We start from the raw sequence: 22,746 nt of genomic DNA on the forward strand, positions 1-22,746 counted from the left end.
ATTTTACATTATACTATTTGTGTTTGGTATATATTTTTTTATACATATTTTCATTATTTAATGTGAATTTTTATATATATTTTATACAAATTAACGTTATTTTAAGTGTATTTGTTTATATAATTTCATTCAAATTTATATTATTTTAAGTGTATTTTGTATATGTATTTAAATACAAACTTACCTAATTTTATGTGTATTTAGTATATTTATTTTCATACAAATTTAAATTATTTTTGTGTTTTTTTGTATAAACATATAGAGTAAATTTCTATGATAATATATATTCAAAATACATATAAAATTATGTAAATAAGTATAAAAATATATATATCAAATACACCTAAAAAAAAAAAATTCGTATTAAAATAAATAAACAAAATTCCGAGAAAAGAACGTATATTTGTAGGAAAATAAATATACAAAATACACATAAAATTACGAACATTTGAATAAAAATATATACAAAAAAACAAAAAAATAAATTTCAATTTGTATGAAAATAGATATACAAAATATACATATATATAGTTAGATTTGTATTTAAATACATGTACAAAATACACATAAAATAATGTAAATTTGTATAAAATGAAAATAAATTCACGTAAAATAACGTACATTTGTATAAAATAGATATACAAAATATACATAGAATAATGTAAAATCGTATCAAAATAAATACACAGAATATCAATAAAATAATGTAATTTTGTATGAAAATAAAGATGCAAAATACCCATAAAATAAAGCATATTTTTTTAAAAATACATATACAAAAATACACATAGAGCAATTAAATGTGTATTAAGATTAATATACAAAATGCACGTACAATAAGGTAATTTTGTACTGAAAAAATATACAAAATGCACATAAAAGTGTAAATTTGTTTCAAAATATATATACGAATACACATAAAATAACGTAGATTTCTATAGAAATATATATACAAAATACACATGAAATGATGTAAATACGTAAAAAATATATATATACAAAATACACATTAAATAATCTAAATTCTCGTCAAAATAAATAAACAAAATATCAATAAAAGAATGTGTATTTGTATGAAAATAGATATACAAAATACTCATAAAATAACCTAAGTTTGTATAAAACTATATACAAAAATACTCAAAAATATGTATTGAAATACATATACAAAATACACATAAAATAATGGAAATTTGAATGAAAATATATAAACATATACACTTAAAATAACGTAAATTTGTATCAAATATATATACAAAATACACATTAAATAATGTAAATATGTATAAAAAAATATATACAAAACACAAATAGAATAATGTAAAATCGTATCAACAATAAATACACAGAATATTAATAAAATAATGTAAATTTGTATAAAAATAAAGATGCAAAATAGCCATAAAATAACACATTTTTTATAAAAATTTATATACCAAAATACACATAAAATATTAAAATTTGTATTAAAATAAATATAAAAAATGCACATACTATAAGGTAAATTTGTATTGAAATAGATATGCAAAATACATATAAAACAATGTAAATTTGTTTCAAAATATATATACGAATACACATAAAATAACGTAGATTTCTATAAAAATATAAACAAAATACACATAAAATGAAGCAAATACGTATAAAAAAATGAATACAAAAAATACATAAAAATCGTATCAAAATAAATAAACAAAATACCAGTAAAAGAATGTGTATTTGTATAAATATAAATATACAAAATACGCATAAAATATCGTGTTTGTATAAAACTATATACAAAAATACACAGAAGTAATTAAATTTGTATGAAAATATATATACAAAATACAGCTAAAATAAGCTAAATTTGAATTGAAATGCACATACAAAATACATAAAATAATGTAAATCTGTATCAAAATATTTATACAAATACATATAATAACGTAGATTTGTTTAAAAATATATAAACAAAATACACATTAAGTAATGTAAATACGTATAAAAAATATGTACAAAATACACATATAATCATGTATTTCGTATCAAAATAAATAAACAAAATAGCAATAAAATAATGTAAATTTGTATGAGAAAACATATACAAATAACGCAAATTTCTATAAAAATATATGTACAAAAATGCATATAAAATAAAGTAAATTTGCAAAAATATATATATACAAAACACACACTAAATAATGTAAATGCGTACATAAAATAACCTAAATTTGTATAAAACTATATACAAAAATACACAAAAATAATTTAAATTTGTTTGAAAAGAAATATACAAAATACACATAAAATTAGGTAAATTTGTAATGAAATACATATACAAAATACACATCAAATAATGTAAAATTGAATGAAAATATATAAACAAATACACTTAAAATAACGTAAATTTGTATAAAATATATATGCAAGATACACATTAAATAATGTGAATGTGTATAAAAAATATATATACAAAAAACAAATAGAATAATGTAAAATCGTATCAAAATAAATACACAGAATATCAATGAAATAATGTAAATTTGTTTGAAAATAAAGATGCAAAATTCCCAAAAATTATCGCATTTTTTATAAAAATATATTTACCAAAATACACATAAAATATTTAAATTTGTATTGAAATAAATATACAAAATGCATATACAGTAAGGTAAATTTGTATTGAAAGAGATATTCAAAAATACATATAAAACAATGTAAATTTGTTTCAAAATATATATACGAATACACATAAAATAAAGTAGTTTTCTATAGAAATATATATGCAAAATACATATGAAATTATGTAAATACGTATAAAAATATATATACAAAATAAATATCAAATAATGTAAATTCGTGTCAAAATAAATAAACAAAATATCATGAAAAGAATGTGTATTTGTATGAAAATAGATAATAGATAATAAATTTGTATAAAATATATATGCAAGATACACATTAAATAATATAAATATGTATAAAAAAGTATATACAAAAAACAAGTAGAATAATGTAAAATCGTATCAAAATAAATACACCGAATATTAATAAGATAATGTAAATTTGTATGAAAATAAAGATGCAAAATTCCCATAAAATAGCGCATTTCTTATAAAAATATATACCAAAATACACATAAAATTTTTAAATTTGTATTGAAATAAATATACAAAATGCATATACAATAAGGTAAATTTGTATTGAAAGAGATATGCAAAAATACATATAAAACAATGTAAATTTGTTTTAAAATATATATACGAATACAAATAAAAAAACGTAGATTTCTATTAAAATATATATACAAAATACACATAAAATTAAGTAAATACGTATAAAAAAATGTATTCAAAATACACATAAAAGAATGTAAATTCGAATTAAAATAAATAAACAAAATACCAATAAAAAAATGTGTATTTGGATAAATATAAATATACAAAATACACATACAAAATAAACATAAAATAAGGTAGATTTGTAATAAAATATATGTACAAAATACACATACAATAATGTAAATTTATATGAAAATATATATACAAATACACATAAAATACCATGAATTTGTATAAAAATATACATTCAAAATAAATATTAAATAATGTAAGAGCGTATAAAAATATATATACAAAGTACATATAAAATGAAAATTAAGATGCAAAATACCTATAAAATAACGCATTTTTTATAAAATTATTGATACAAAAATACACATAAAATATTTGAACATGTATTAAAATAAATATACAAAATGCACATACAATAAGGTAAATTTGTATTGAAATATATATGGAAAATACATATAAAATAATGTAAATTTGTTTCAAAATATATATACGAATACACATAAAATAACGTAGATTTCTATAAAAATACATATATAAAATACACATAAAATTAAGTAAATACGTATAAAAAAATGTATACAAAATACACATAAAATAATGTAAATTCGAATAAATGTAAATAAACAATAAACCAATAAAAGAATGTGTATTTGTATTAATATAAATATACAAAATGCACATTAAATAACGTAAATTTATATAAAACTATATACATAAAATAACGCAAATTTCTATAAAATTATATAAACAAAAATTAACATGAGATAAATTTGCATAAAAATATATATACAAAACACACATTAGATAATGTAAATGAGTATAAAAATATGTATACAAAATACCTATGAAATAATCTAAATTCGTATCGAATTAAATTAAGAAATACCAATAAAATAATGTAATTTTTGATGAAAATATATATACAAAATACACATAAAATAACCTAAATACAAATACAAATATACACATAAAATAATTTAAAATTGAATTAAATAAATATACAAAATAAACATAAAATAAGGTAAATTTGTAATGAAATATATGAAAAAATACACATAAAATAATATAAATTTGTATGAAAATATATATACAAATACACATTAAATAATATGAATTTGTATAAAATTTGTATCAAAATATATACTTATACACACAATAAAATAACGTAATTTTTTTATGAAAATGTATATACAAAATACACATAAAATAATTTAAATACGTAGAAAAATATATATACAAAAAACACATAAAATAGTGTAAATTTTTATGAAAATATATAAACAAATACACATAAAATAATGTAAATTTGGATAAAATATATATACAAAATGAAAATTAAATAATGTACATATGAATAAAAAAAATATATACAAAATACACATAGAATAATGTTAATTCGTATCAAAATAAATAAAGAGAATATCAATAAAATAATGTAAATTTGTATGAAAATAAAGATGCAAAATATCCATATAATAACGCATATTTGCATAAAAATATATATACAAAAATACATATAAAATAATTAAATTTGTATTAAAATAAATATACAAAATGCACGTACAATAAAGTAAATTTGTATTGAAATAGATATGCAAAATACACATCAATAATGTAGATTTGTATCAAAATATATATACGAATACTCATAAAATTGAGTAAATTTCTATGAAAATATACATACAAAATAGATATACAAAATACACATATAACTAGTTAAATTTGTATTTAAATACATGTACAAAAAACACATAAAATAATGTAGATTTGTATGAAATGAAAACAAATACATTTTATTAAAATATATATACAAAATACACATAGAATAATGTAAAATCATATCAAAATAAATTCACAGAATATCAATAAAATAATGTAAATTTGTATGTAAATAAAGAAGCAAAATACCCATAAAATAAAGCATATTTTTATAAAAATACTTATACAAAAATACACATAGATTAATCAAATTTGTATTAAAATTAATATACAAAATGCACATTCAATAAGGTAAATTTGTATTGAAAAAATATGCAAAATACACATAAAACAATGTAAATTTGTTTCAAAATATATATACGAATACACATAAAATAACGTAGATTTCTATAGAAATATATATACAAAATACACTTGAAATAATGTAAATACGTATAAAAATATATATACAAAATACACATTAAATAATGTTAATTCGTGTCAAAATAAATAAACAAAATATCATGAAAAGAATGTGTATTTGTATGAAAATAGATATACAAAATACACATATAATAACCTAAATTTGTATAAAACTATATACAAAAATACACAAAATAATTTAAACTTGTATGAAAATAAATCTACAAAAAACATATAAAATTAGGTAAATTTGTATTGAAATACATATACAAAATACACATAAAATAATGTAAATTTGAATGAAAATATATAAACATATAGACTTAAAATATCGTAAATTTGTATCAAATATATATACAAAAAACTCATTAAATAATGTAAATATGTATAAAAAAATATATACAAAACACAAATAAAATAACGTAAAATCGTATCAAAATAAATACAGAAAATATTAATAAAATAATGTAAATTTGTATGAAAATTACGATGCAAAATACAATTAAATTAACCCATTTTTTATAAAAAATATATATACGAAAAAACATAAAATAATTGATTTTGTATTAGAATAAATAGATATACAAAATACACATAAAATAAGCTAAATTTGAATTGAAATATATATACAAAATACATAAAATAATGTAAATTTGTATCAAAATACTTATACAAATACACATATAATAACGTAAATTTGTATAAAAATATATAAACAAAATACACATTAAATAATGTAAAAACGTAAAAAAAAATGTACAAAATACACAAATAATCATGTAATTCGTATCAAAATAAATCGACAAAATACCAATAAATTAATGTAAATTTCTATAAGAAAACATATACAAAATACACATAAATAACGCAAATATCAATAAAAATATATATAATATAATATATTTTTATACATATTTAAAACATTTAATGTATATTTTGTATATATATTTTATCCAAATTTACGTGATTTTATATGTATTTGTTTATATATTTTCATACAAATTTACATTATTTTATGTGAGTTTTGTATATGTATCTCAATACAAATTTGCCTAACTTTATGTGTATTTTGAAAATATATTTTCAAAGAAATTTAAATTATTATTGTGTATTTTTGTATATATTTTTATACAAATTTCAGTTATTTTATTTGTTTTTTGTTTATATATTTTCCTTCAAATATACATTCTTTTATTGGAATTTTGTATATTTAATTTTTTACGAATTTACATTATTTTATGTGTATTTTGTATATATATTTTTCTACGTATTTAATTTATTTTATGTGTATTTTATATATACATTTTCATAAAAAAATTACGTTATTTTATTGTGTGTATTCGTATATATTTTGAAACAAATTTTATTCAAATTTATTATTTTATGTGTATTTGTATATATATTTTCATACAAATTTATATTATTTGATGTGTATTCTTACATATATTTTATTACATATTTACCTTATTTTATGTTTATTTTGTATATTTATTTCATTCAATTTTAAATTATTTAATGTGTATATTTGTATTTGTATTTAGGTTAATTTTATGTGTGTTTTCTATATATATTTTCATCCATAATTACATTATTTTATTGTTATTTTCTTAATTTAACTCGATGCGAATTTAGATTATTTCATAGGTATTTTGTATACATATTTTTTTACTCATTTACATTATCTAATGTGTGTTTTGTATATATTTTTTATGCAAACTAATTTTATGTGCATTTTTGTACATATATTTTTATTGAAACTTAAAACGTTATTTTTTGTGTATTTTGTATATGTTTTCTCATACAAATTTACATTATTTAATTAGTTTTTTGTTTATTTATTTTGATACGAATGACTTGATTATTTGTGTATTTTGTAAATATTTTTTTATACGTATTTACATTACTTAATGTGTATTTTGTTTATATATTTTTTAACAAATTTACGTTATTATATGTGTATTTGTTAAAAATATTTTGAAACGAATTTACTTTATTTTATGTATTTTGTATATATATTTCAATTCAAATTTAGCTTATTTTGTGTGTATTTTGTATATCTATTTTCACACAAATTTACTTACTTCTTTGTTTTTTTTGTATATATTTTATACAAATTTACGTTATTTTATGTGCATTTTGTATATTTATATATATACAAATACACATTCTCTTATTGGTATTTTGTTTATTTATATTTATACGAATTTACATTATTTTATGTGTATTTTGTATACATTTTTCATTCGTATTTATTTAATTTTATTTGTATTTTGTATATATATATTTATAAAAATCTACGTTATTTTATGAGTATTCGTATATATATTTTGAAACAAATTAACATTGTTTTATATTTATTTTGCATATCTATTTCAATACAAATTTACCTTATTGTATGTGCATTTTGTATATTTATTTTAATACAAATTCAAATATTTTATGTGTATTTTGGTATATATAATTTTTAAAAAAATGCGTTATTTTATAGGTATTTTTCATCTTAGTTTTCATACAAATGTACATTATTTTATTAATATTCTGTGTGTATATTTTGATACGATTTTATATTATACTATTTGTGTTTTGTATATATTTTTTTCATATATTATATATTATATTTATTTTCATACAAATTTTAATTATTTTTGTGTTTTTATGTATATACATATAGAGTAAATTTCTATGAAAATAAATATTCAAAATACATATAAGATTATGTAAATAAGTATAAAAATATATATATCAAATACACCTAAAAAAATGAAAATTCGTATCAAAATAAATAAACAAAATTCCGATAAAAGAACGTATATTTGTAGGAAAATAAATATATAAAATACACATAAAATTACGAAAATTTAAATAAAAATATATACAAAAAAACAAAAAAATAAATTTCAATTTGTATGAAAATAGATATACAAAATACACATATAATTAGTTAAATTTGTATTTAAATACATGTACAAAATACACATAAAATAATGTAAATTTGTACGTTCTTTTATCGGAATTTTGTTTATTGATTTTGATACGAATTTTAATTATTTTATGTGTATCTGATATATATATATATATATATATATATATATATATATATATATATATATATATATATATATATATATATATATATATATATATATATATATATATATATATATATATATATATATATATATATATATAGATATAGAGAGATAGATATAGAGATATATATAGATAGATATATATATATATATAGATATATATATATATTTATATATGTATTCGAATATATATTTTTATACAAATTTACATTATTTATGTGTATTTCGCATATCTGTTTCAATACAAATTTTCTTTAATGTATGTGTCTTTTCTATATTTATTTTGATACAAATTTAATTATTTTATGTGTATTTTTGTATATATATTTTTAAACAAATATGCGTTATTATATGGGTATTTTGCATCTTTTTCATACAAATTTACATTATTTTATTGATAGTTTGTTTATTTGTTTTGATACGATTTTACGTTATTCTGTGTATTTTTTATTCATATTTTTAGACATATTTACATTATTTAATGTATATTTTGTACATATATTTTATGGAAATTTACGTTATCTTATGTGTACTTGTTTATATAGTTTCATACAAATTTACATTATTTTATGTGTATTTTGTAAATGTATTTCAATAAAAATTTGCCTAATTTCATGTGTATTTTGCATATCTATTTTCAAACAAATTTAAATTTTTTTTTGTGTATTTTTGTATATATTTTTATACAAATTTTGTTATTTTATTTGTATTTTGTATATATATTTTCCTACAAATATACATTCTTTTAGAGGAAATTTTGTTTATTTATTTTGATACGAGTTTACATTATTTTATGTGTATTTTGTATATATATTTTTCTATGTATTTACATTATTTAATGTGTATTTTGTATATATATTTTCATAAAATTTACGTTATTTTATTGTGTGTATTCGTATATATTTTGATACAAATTTACTTTATTTTATGTTTTTTGCATATCTATTTCAATAAAAATCTTCCTTATTGTATGTGTATTTTGTATATTTATTTTAATACAAATTTAATTATTTTATGTGTATTTTTGTATATATATTTTTTTTAATATGAGTTATTTTATGGGTATATTGCATCTTTAATTTTATAAATTTTTACATTACGTACATATCTTTTATACGTATTTACATTATTTAATGTGTATTTTGTTTATATATTTTTATACAAATTTACGTTATTATATGAGTATTTGAATATATATTTTGATACAAATTTACATTATTTTATGTATTTTCTATATTTATTTCAATTCAAATTTAACTTATTTTATGTGTCTTTTGTATATCTATTTTCATACAAATTTTTTTTTTTTTTTTTTTTTTTGTATATAGTTTTATACAATTTTACGTTATTTTATGTGTATTTTGTATATTTATATTTATACAAGTGCACGTTCTTTTCTTGGCACTTAGTTTATTTATTTTGATACGAATTTACATTATTTTATGTGTATTTTGTATACATTTTCTTATACGTATTTACTTCATTTTATGTGTATTTTGTATATATATTTTTATAGAAATCTACGTTATTTTATGTGTATTCGTATATATATTTTGAAAGAAATTTACATTGTTTTATATGTATTTTGCATATCTCTTTCAATACAAATTTACCTTATTGTATGCTCATTTTGTATATCTATTGTAATACAAATTTAAATATTTTATGTGTATTTTGGTATATATTTTTTCATAAAAAATGCGTTGTTTTATGGGTATTTTGCATCTTTATTTTCATACAAATTTACATTATTTTATTAATATTCTGTGTATTTATTTTGATACTATTTTACATTATTCTATTTGTCTTTTGTATATATTTTTTTATACATATTTACATTATTTAATGTGTATTTTATATATATATATATTTCATACAAATTTACGTTTTTTTAAGTGTATTTGTTTATATATTTTCATTGATATTTACATTATTTTATGTGTATTTTGTATATGTATTTCAATACAAATTTACCTAATTTAATGTGTATTTTGTATACAATTAGGTAAATTTATATTGAAATATATATGCAAAATACATATAAAACAATGTAAAATTTGTTTCAAAATATATATACGAATACACATAAAATAACGTAGATTTCTATAAAAATATATATACAAAATACACATAAAATGAAGTAAATACGTATAAAAAAATGTATACAAAATACACATAAAATAATGTAAATTCGTATCAAAATAAATAAACAAAATACCAATAAAAAAATGTGTATTTGTATAAAAATAAATATACAAAATACACATAAAATATCGTAAATTTATATAAAACTATATACAAAAATACACAAAAGTAGTTAAATTTGTATGAAAATAGATATACAAAATACACAAAATAAACTAAATTTGTGTATTTTTTATATACTTTTATATCAATTTACGTTATTTTATGTGTATTTTGTATATTTATATTTATACAAATACACATTCTTTTATTAGTATTTTGTTTATTTATTTCGATACGAGCTTACTTTATTTTATGGTTAATTTGTACACATTTTTTTATACGTATTTACTTCATTTTATGTGTATTTTGTATATATATCTTTATAAAATATGCGTTATTTTATGTGTATTCGTATATATATTTTGAAACAAATTTACATTGTTTTATATGTATTTTGCATATCTATTTCAATACAAATTTACCTTATTGTGTGTGCATTTCGTATATTTATTTTAATACAAATTCAAATATTTTATGTGTGTTTTGGTATATATATTTTTATAAAAAATGCGCTATTTTGGGGGTATTTTGCATCTTAATTTTCATACAAATTTACATTATTTTATTAATACTCTGTTTATTTATTTTGATACGACTTTACATTATTCTATTTGGGTTTTGTATATATTTTTGTATACATATTTACATTATTTAATGTGATTTTATGAATATATTTTATACAAATTTACCTTAATTTAAGTGTATTTGTAAATATATTTTAATTCAAATTTACACTATTTGATGTGTATTTTGTAAATGTATTTAAATGCATTGTTTATATATTTTCATATAGATTTACATTATTTTATGAGTGTTTTGTATATGTATTTCAATCCAAATTTGCCTAATTTTATGTGTATTTTGCCTATCTATTTTCAAACAAATTTAAATTATTTTTGCGTATTTTTGTATAAATTTTTATACAAATTTTAGTTATTTTATTTGTATTTTGTATATATATTTTCCTACATATATACATTCTATTATTGCAATTTTGTTTATTTATTTTGATACGAATTTCCATTACTTTATGTGTATTTTGTATATATATGTTTCTACGTATTTACATTATTTTATGTGTATTTTGGATATATATTTTCATAAAAATTTACGTTATTTTATTGTGTGCTCTCGTATATATTTTGATACAAATTTTATACAAATTCATGTTATTTTGTGTATTTGAATACATATTTTCATACAAATTTAAATTATTTTATATGTATTTTTACATATATTTCATTACAAATTTACCTTATTTTATGTTTGTTTCATATATTCATTTCATGCAATTTTAAATTATTTTATGTGTATATTTGTATTTGTATTTAGGTTATTTTATTTGTATTTTCTATATACATTTTCATCCAAAACTACATTATTTTATTGGTATTTTGTTAATTTAATTCGATACGAATTTAGATTATTTCAAAGGTATTTTTTATACATTTTTTATACGCATTTACATTATTTAATGTGTGTTTTGTATATATATTTTGATGCAAATTTACTTTATTTGATGTGCATTTTTGTACATATATTTTTAAAGAAATTAGCGTTATTTTATATGTATTTTCTATATGTTTTCTCATACAGATTTACATTATATTATTGGTATTTTGTTTATTTATTTTGATACGAATTACATGATTATATGTGTATTTTCTACATATTTTTTTATACGTATTTACATTATTTAATGTGTATTTTGTTTATGTGTTTTTATACAAATTTACGTTATTATATGTGTATTTGTATAAATATTTTGATAAAAATTTACATTATTTGATGTATTTTGAAAAAAAAAAAATATATATATATATATATATATATATATATATATATATATATATATATATATATATATATATATATATATATATATATATATATATATATATATATATATATATATATATATATATATATATATATATATATATATATATATATATATATATATATATATATATATATATATGTATATCTATTTTCATACAAATTTAACTACTTTTGTGTATTTTGTATATATTTTATATAAATTTACGATATTTTTGTGTATTTTGTATATTTATTTTATATAAATTTCACATTTTTTATGTGTATTTTGTTTATTTATTTTATACAAATACATTTATTTTATGTGTATTTTGTTTATTTTTTTTATACGTATTTACTTCATTTTATGTGTATTTTGTATATATATTTTTATAGAAATCTACGTTATTTTATGTGTATTCGTATATATATTTTGAAACAAATTTTACATTGTTTTATATGTATTTTGCATATCAATATAAATTTACCTTATTGTATGTGCATTTTGTATATTTATTTTAATACAAATTTTAATTTTTTATATGTCTTTTGGTATATATATTAAAAAAAAACTTTATTTTATGGATATTTTGCTCCTTTATTTTCATACAAATTTACATTATTTTACTAATACTCTGTATTTATTTTGTTACGATTTTACATTATTCTATTTGGGTTTTGTATATATTTTTTTTATACATATTTACATTACTTAATGTGTATTTTGTATATATATTTTATACAAATTTACGTTATTTTAAGTGTATTTGTTTATATATTTTCATTCAAATTTACATTATTTTATGTGTATTTTGTAAATGTATTTCAATACAAATTTACCTAATTTTTTGTGTATTTTGTATACTTATTTTCAAACAAATTTAAATTATTTTTGTGTATTTTTGTATATAGTTTTATACAAATTTACGTTATTTTATGTGTATTTTGTATATCTATTTTCATACAAATACAAATTCTTTTATTGATATTTTGTTTATTTATTTTGACACGAATTTACATTATTTAATGTCTATTTTGTATATATATTTTTATACGTATTTACAGCATCTCAAGTGTATTTTGTATATATATTTCTATAGAAATCTGCGTTATTTTATGTGTATTCGTATATATATTTTGAAACAAATTTACATTGTTTTATGTGTATTTTGCATATTTTTTAATAAAGATTTTCCTTATTGTATGTGCATTTTGTATATTAATTTTACTACAAATTTAATTATTGAATGTGTATTTATGTATATGTATTTTTATAAAAATATGCTTTATTTTATTGGTATTTTGCATCTTTATTTTCATACAAATTTACATTATTTTATTGATATTTTGTGTATTTATTTTGATACGATTTTACATTATTTTCTATGTGTATTTTGTATATATATTTAATACAAATGTACGTTATTTTATGTGTATTTGTTTTCATTTCATACAAATTTTCATTATTTTATGTGTATTTTGTACATGTACAAATTTGTACAAATTTAACTAATTATATGTGTATTTTGTATATCAATTTTCATAAAAATTGAAATTATTTTTTTTTGTATATATTTTTATACAAATTTTCGTTATTTTATGTGTATTTTGTATATTTATTTTCCTACAAATATACGTTCTTTAACGGAATTTTGTTTGTTTATTTTGATACGAATTTACATTATTTTAGGTGTATTTGGTATATATATTTTTATACTATTTACATCATTTTATATGTATTTTGTATGTATATTTTCATAGAAATTTACTCTATTTTATGTGTATTCGTATATATATTTTGATACAAATTTACATTATTGATGTGTATTTTGCATATGTATTTCAATACAAATTTACTTTATTGTATAGTATGCATTTTGTATATTTATTTCAATACAAATTTAATTGTTTCATGTGTATTTTTGTATATATATTTTTATGCATATATGCGTTATTATATGGGTATTTTGCATCTTTATTTTCATACAAATTTAAATTATTTTATTGATATTCTGTTTATTTATTTTGATACGATTTAACATTATTCTATGTGTATTTTGTATAACTATTTTTATACATATTTACATTATTTAATGTATATTTTGTATATATATTTTATCCAAATTTACGTTATTTTATGTGTATTTGTTTATATATTTTCATACAAATTTACATTATTTTATGTGTATTTTGTATATGTATTTCAATACAAATTTGCCTAACTTTATGTGTATTTTGCATATCTATTTTCAAACAAATTTAAATTATTTTTGTGTATTTTTGTATTTATTTTTATACAAATTTTAGTTATTTTATTTGTATTTTGTATATATATTTTCCTACAAATATACAATCTTTTATTATAATTTTGTTTATTTATTTTGATACGAGTTTACATTATTTTATGTGTATTTTGTATATATATTTTTCTACGTATTTACATTATTTTATGTGTATTTTGTATATATATTTTAATAAAAATTTACATTATTTTATTGTGTGTATTCGTATTTATTTTGATAAAATTTTTATACAAATTCATGTTATTTTATGTGTATTTGTATATATATTTTCATACAAATTTATATTATTTTACGTGTATTTTTACATATTTTTCATTACAAATTTACCTTATTTTATGATTATTTTGTATATTTATTTCATTCAATTTTAAATTATTTTATGTGTATATTTGTATTTGTATTTACGTAATTTTATGTGTATTTTCTATATATATTTTCATTATTTTCATAATTACATTATTTTATTGGTATTTTCTTTATTTAACTCGATACGAATTTAGATTTTTTCATAGGTATTTTGTATACATATGTTTATACTCATTTACATTATGTAATGTGTGTTTTGTATATATTTTTTAATGCAAATTTATTTTATGTGCATTTTTGTACATATATTTTTATAGAAATTTATTTATTTTATGTGTATTTTGTATATGTTTTCTCATAAAAATTTACATTATTTTATTGGTATTTTGTTTATTTATTTTGATACGAATTACATGATTATATGTAATTACATTATTTAATGTGTATTTTGTCTATATATTTTTATATAAAATTTACGTAATTATATGTGTATTTGTAAAAATATTTTGATACAAATTTACTTTATTTTATGTATTTTGTACATATATTTCAATTCAAATTAAGCTTATTTTGTGTGTATTTTGTATATCTATTTTCATACAAATTTAATTACTTTTGTGAATCTTTGTATATTTTTTTTATATAAATTTACCTTATTTTATGTGCATTTTGTATATTTATATTTATACAAATACACATAAAATAAAGTAAATTTGCATAAAAATAAATATATAAAACACATTAAATAATGTAAATGCGTATAAAAATATGTATTCAAAACACCTATGAAATAATCTAAATTCGCATCGAATTAAACTAACAAAATACCAATAAAATAATGTAATTTTTTATGAAAATATATAGAAAATACACATAAAATAACCTAAATACAAATACATATATACACATAAAATAATTTAAAATTGAAGAAATAAATATTCAAAATAAAAATAAAATAAGGTAAATTTGTAATGAAATATATGTAAAATGCACATAAAATAATGTAGATTTGTGAAATATATAAATAATACACATAAAATAACATGAATTTGTATAAAATTTGTATCAAATTATATACGAATACACACAATAAAATAAATAAATTTTATGAAAATATATACAAAATACACATAAAATAATGTAAATACGTGAAAATATATATACAAAATACACATAAAATAAATTAAATTCGTATCAGAATAAATAGATAAAAATTCAATAAAAGAATATATTTGTAGGAAATATATATGCAAAATACAAATAAAATAACAAATTTGTATAAAATATATACAAACACACAAAATATTTAAATTTGTTTGAAAATAGATATGCAAAATACACATAAATTGGGCAATTTGTATTGAAATACATATAAAATACACATAAATAAATGTAAGTTTGAAAAAATATATAAACAAATACATAAAATAACGTAAAATTGTATGAAAATATATACAAAATACATTAAATAATGTAAATATGTATAAAAAAATATACAAAATACACATAAAATAACGTAAATTGATATATATACAAAAATACACAAAATAATTAAATTTGTGAAAATAGATATACAAAATACACATAAAATAACTCATATTTAAAAAATATACAAAAATACATAAAATAATTAAATTTGTATTAAAATAAATATACAAAATACACATACTATAAGGTAAATTTGTATTGAAATAGAAATGCAAAATACATAAAATAATGTAAATTTGTATCAAAATAGATACAAATACACAATAAAATAACGTAAAATATATATACAAAATACACATAAAATAATGTAAATAAGTATAAAAATATATATACAAAATACACCTAAAATAATGTAAATTCGTACCAAAATAAATAAACAAAATTCCAATAAAAGAATGTATGTATATATATATATATATATATATATATATATATATATATATATATATATATATATATATATATATATATATATATATATATATATATATATATATATATATATATATATATATATATATATATATATATACAAAATGCACATACAATAAGGTAAATTTGTATTGAAAGAATATGCAAAATACACATAAAACAATGTATATTCAAAATATATATACGAATACACATAAAATAACGTAGATTTCTATAGAAATATATATACAAAAAATAGATGAAATGATGTAAATACGTATAAAAATATATATACACAATACACATTAAATAATGTAAATTCGTGTCAAAATAAATAAACAAAATATCAATAAAAGAATGTGTATTTGTATGAGAATTAATATACAAAATACACATAAAATTAGGTAAATTTGTATTGAAATACATATACAAAATACACATAAAATAATGTAAATTTGAATGAAAATATATAAACAAATACACTTAAAAAAACGTAAATTTGTATGAAATATATATATAAAATACACATTAAATAATGTAAATATGTATAAAAAAATATATACAAAAGATAAATAGAATAATGTAAAATAGTATCAAAATAAATACACAGAATATTAAAAAAATAATGTAAAATTGTATGAAAATAAAGATGCAAAATACCCATAAAACAAAGCATTTTTTATGAAAATATATATACCAAAATACACATAAAATATTTAAATTTGTATTACAATAGATATACAAAATGAACATACAATAAGGTAAATTTGTATTGAAATAGATATGCAAAATACATATAAAACAATGTAAATTTCTTTCAAAATATATATACGAATACACATAAAATAACGTAGATTTCTATAAAAATATATATACAAAATACACATAAAATGAAGTAAATATGTATAAGAAAATGTATACAAAATACACATAAAATAATGTAAATTCGGATCAAAATTAATAAACTAAATGCCAATAAAAGAATGTGCACTTGTATAAATATAAATATACAAAATACACATAAAATAACGTAAAAGACATAAAATAAGCTAAATTTGAATTGAATAAATATAAGAAAATACATAAAATAATGTAAATTTGTATCAAAATATATATTCAAAATACATATAATAACGTAAATTTGTATAAAATATATACAAAAATACATTAAATAATGTAAATACGTATAAAAGATATGTACGTAATGTAAAAATTTATGAAATTAAAGATGCAATATACCCATAAAATAACTCATATTTAAAAAAATATATATACAAAAATACACATAAAATAATTAAATTTGTATTACAATAAATATACAAAATACGCATACAATAAGGTAGATTTTTATTGAAATAGATATGCAAAAAGCACATAAAATAAAGTAAATTTGTATCAAAATATATACGAATACACACAATAAAATAACAAAAATTTTTATGAAAATATATATACAAAATACACATTAAATAATGTAAATACATAAAAAAATATATATACAAAATACACATAAAATAATGTAAATTCCTATCAGAATAAATAAACAAAATTCCACTAAAAGAATATATATTTGTAGGAAAATATATATATATAAAATGCAAATAAAATAACAAGAATTTGTATAAAAATATATACAAAAATACAAATTTTTTTTTTTATTTGTTTGAAAATAGATATGGAAAATACACATGAGATTAGGCAAATTTTTATTGAAATACATTATACAAAATACACATAAAATAATGTAAATTTGTATGAAACTATATCAACAAATACACATAAGATAACGTAAATTTCCATAAACTATATGTACAAAATATATATTAAATAATGTAAACATGTCTAAAAATATGTATACAAAATACACAGATATATATATATATATATATATATATATATATATATATATATATATATATATATATATATATATATATATATATATATATATATATATATATATATATATATATATATATATATATATATATATATATATATATATATATATATATATATATATATATATATATATATATATATATATATATATATATATATATATATATATATATATATTTATATATATATATTTATTTATTTCATTCTAATTTAGCTTATTTATGTGTCTTTTTATATCTATTTTCATACAAATTTAATTATTTTTGTTTATTTTTGTATATAGTTTTTACAATTTTACGTTATTTTATGTGTATTTTATGTTTATATTTATACAAGTACACATTCTTTTATTGGCATTTTGTTTATTTATTTTGATACGAATTTACATTATTTTATGTGTATTTTGTATACATTTTCTTATACGTATTTACTTCATTTTATGTGTATTTTGTATATATATTTTTATAGAAATCTACGTTATTTTATGTGTATTCGTATATATATTTTGAAAGAAATTTACATTGTTTTATATGTTTTTTGCATATTTGTATAAATTTAAATATACAAAATGCACATAAAATAAGGTAAATTTATATAAAACAATATACAAAGATACACAAAAGTAATTAAATTTGTATGAAAATAGATATACAAAATACATACAAAGTAAGCTTAATTTTAATTGAAATATATGTACAAAGTACATAAAATAAATTAAATTTGTATCAAAATATTTTTACAAAAACACATATAATTACGTAAATTTTATATAAAATATATAAACAAAATACACATTAAATAATGTAATTAAGTATAAAAATATGTACAAAATACACATATAATCATGTAATTCGTATCAAAATAAATAAACAAAATAGCAATAAAATAATGTAAATTTTTATGAGAAAACATATACAAAATACACATAAAATAAATAAATTTCTATCAAATATATGTAAAAAATGCACATAAAATAAATTTGCATTAAAAAATATATACAAAACACACATTACATAATGTAAATGAGTATAAACATATGTATACAAAATACCTATGAAAAAATCTAAATTCGTATCGAGTTAAATAAAGAAAATACCAATAAAATAATGTAATTTTGGATGAAAATATATATAGAAAATACACATAAAATTACGTAAATACAAATACAAATATACACATAAAATAATTTAAAATTGAATGAAATAAATATACAAAATAATCATAAAATAAGGTAAATTTGTAATGAATTTTTTTTAAAAATACACGTAAAATAATATAAATTTGTATGAAAATATATATACAAATACACATAAAATAACATGAATTTGTATAAAATTTGTATCAAAATAAATAGGAATACACACAATAAAATAATGTAAATTTTTATTAAAATATATATACAAAATACACATAAAATAATGTAAATACGTAGAAAAATATATACAAAATACACATAAAATAATGTAAACTCGTATCAAAATAAATAAACAAAACTATAATAAAAGATTGTATATTTGTAGGAAAATATATATACAAAATACAAATAAAATAACTAAAATTTGTATAAAAATAAATACAAAAATACACAAAAAGAATTTAAATTTGTTTGAAAATAGATATGCAAAATACACATAAAGTTAGGCAAATTTGTATTGAAATACATATACAAAATACACATAAAATAATGTAAATTTGTATGAAAATATATAAACAGATACACATAAAATAACGTAAATTTGGATAAAATATATATACAAAATATACATTAAATAATGTAAATATGTATAAAAATATATATACAAAATACACATAGAATAATGTTAAATCGTATCAAAATAAATAAACAGAATATCAATAAAATAATTTAAATTTGTATGAAAATAAAGATGCAAAATACCCATATAATAACGCATATATGCATAAAAATATATATACAAAAATACACATGAAATAATTAAATTTGTATTGAAATAAATATACAAAATGCATATACAATAAAGTAAATTTGTATTGAAATACATATGCAAAATACACATCAATAATGTAAATTTGTATCAAAATATATATACGAATACACATAAAATAGAGTAAATTTCTATGAAAATATACATACAAAATACATATAAAATGATGTAAATAGTATAAAAATATATACCAAATACACCTAAAATAATGTAAATTCGTATCAAAATAAACAAACAAAATTCCGATAAAAGAACGTATATTTGTAGGAAAATAAATATACAAAATACACATAAAATAACGAAAATTTGTATAAAAATATATACAAAAAACAAACAAAAATAATTTCAATTTTTATGAAAATTGATATACAAAATACACATATAATTAGTTAAATTTGTACAAATTTGTACATGTACAAAATACACATAAAATAATGAAAATTTGTATGAAAGGAAAACAAATACACATAAAATAACGTACATTTGTATTAAATATATATACAAAATACACATAGAAAATAATGTAAAATCGTATCAAAATAAATACACAAAATATCAATAAAATAATGTAAATTTGTATGAAAATAAAGATGCAAAATATCAATAAAATAAAGCATATTTTTATAAAAATACATATACATAAATACACATTCAATAATTAAATTTGTAGTAAAATTAATATACAAAATGCACATAGAATATGGTAAATTTTTATTAAAAAAATATGCAAAATACACATAAAACAATGTAAATTTGTTTCAAAATATGTATACGAATACACATAAAATAACGCAGATTTCTATAGAAATATATATACAAAATACACTTGAGATGCTGTAAATACGTATAAAAATATATATACAAAATAGACATTAAATAATGTAAATTCGTGTCAAAATAAATAAACAAAATATCAATAAAAGAATGTGTATTTGTATGAAAATAGATATACAAAATACACATAAAATAACGTAAATTTGTATAAAACTATACAAAAATACACAAAAGTAATTTAAATTTGTTTGAAAATAAGTATACAAAATACACATAAAATTAGGTAAATTTGTATTGAAATACATTTACAAAATACACATAAAATAATGTAAATTTGAATGAAAATACATAAACAAATACACTTAAAATAACGTAAATTTGTATAAAATATATATACAAAATACACATTAAGTAATGTAAATATGTATAAATATATATACAAAACCCAAATAGTTACGTTATTTTAAGTGTATTTGTTTATATTTCATTCAAATTTACATTATTTGATGTGTATTTGTATATATTTCAATACCTAATTTTATTATTTTATATCTTTCAAACAAATTTAAATTATTTAATATTTTGTATATAATTTTATAAATTAATTTTATTTTACGCATTTACATTATTTAGTGTGTGTGTATATATATTTTATGCAAATTTACTTTATTTTATGTGCATTTTGTACATATATTTTATAGAAATTTATATTTGTATATGTTTTCTCATACAAATTTACATTATTTTATTGCTATTTTGTTTATTTATTTTGATACAATTACATGATTATATGTGTATTTTGTACATATTTTTATACGTATTTACATTACTTAATGTGTATTTTGTTTATATATTTTTAAACAAATCTACGTTATTATATATATTTGTATAAATATTTTGATACAGATTTACATTATTTTATGTATTTTGTATGTACATTTCAATTCAAATTTAGCTTATTTTAGCTGTATTTTGTATATATATTTTC

Source organism: Eriocheir sinensis, unplaced genomic scaffold (genome assembly GCF_024679095.1).
Source record: "Eriocheir sinensis breed Jianghai 21 unplaced genomic scaffold, ASM2467909v1 Scaffold14, whole genome shotgun sequence".
Lineage (NCBI taxonomy): Eukaryota > Metazoa > Arthropoda > Malacostraca > Decapoda > Varunidae > Eriocheir > Eriocheir sinensis.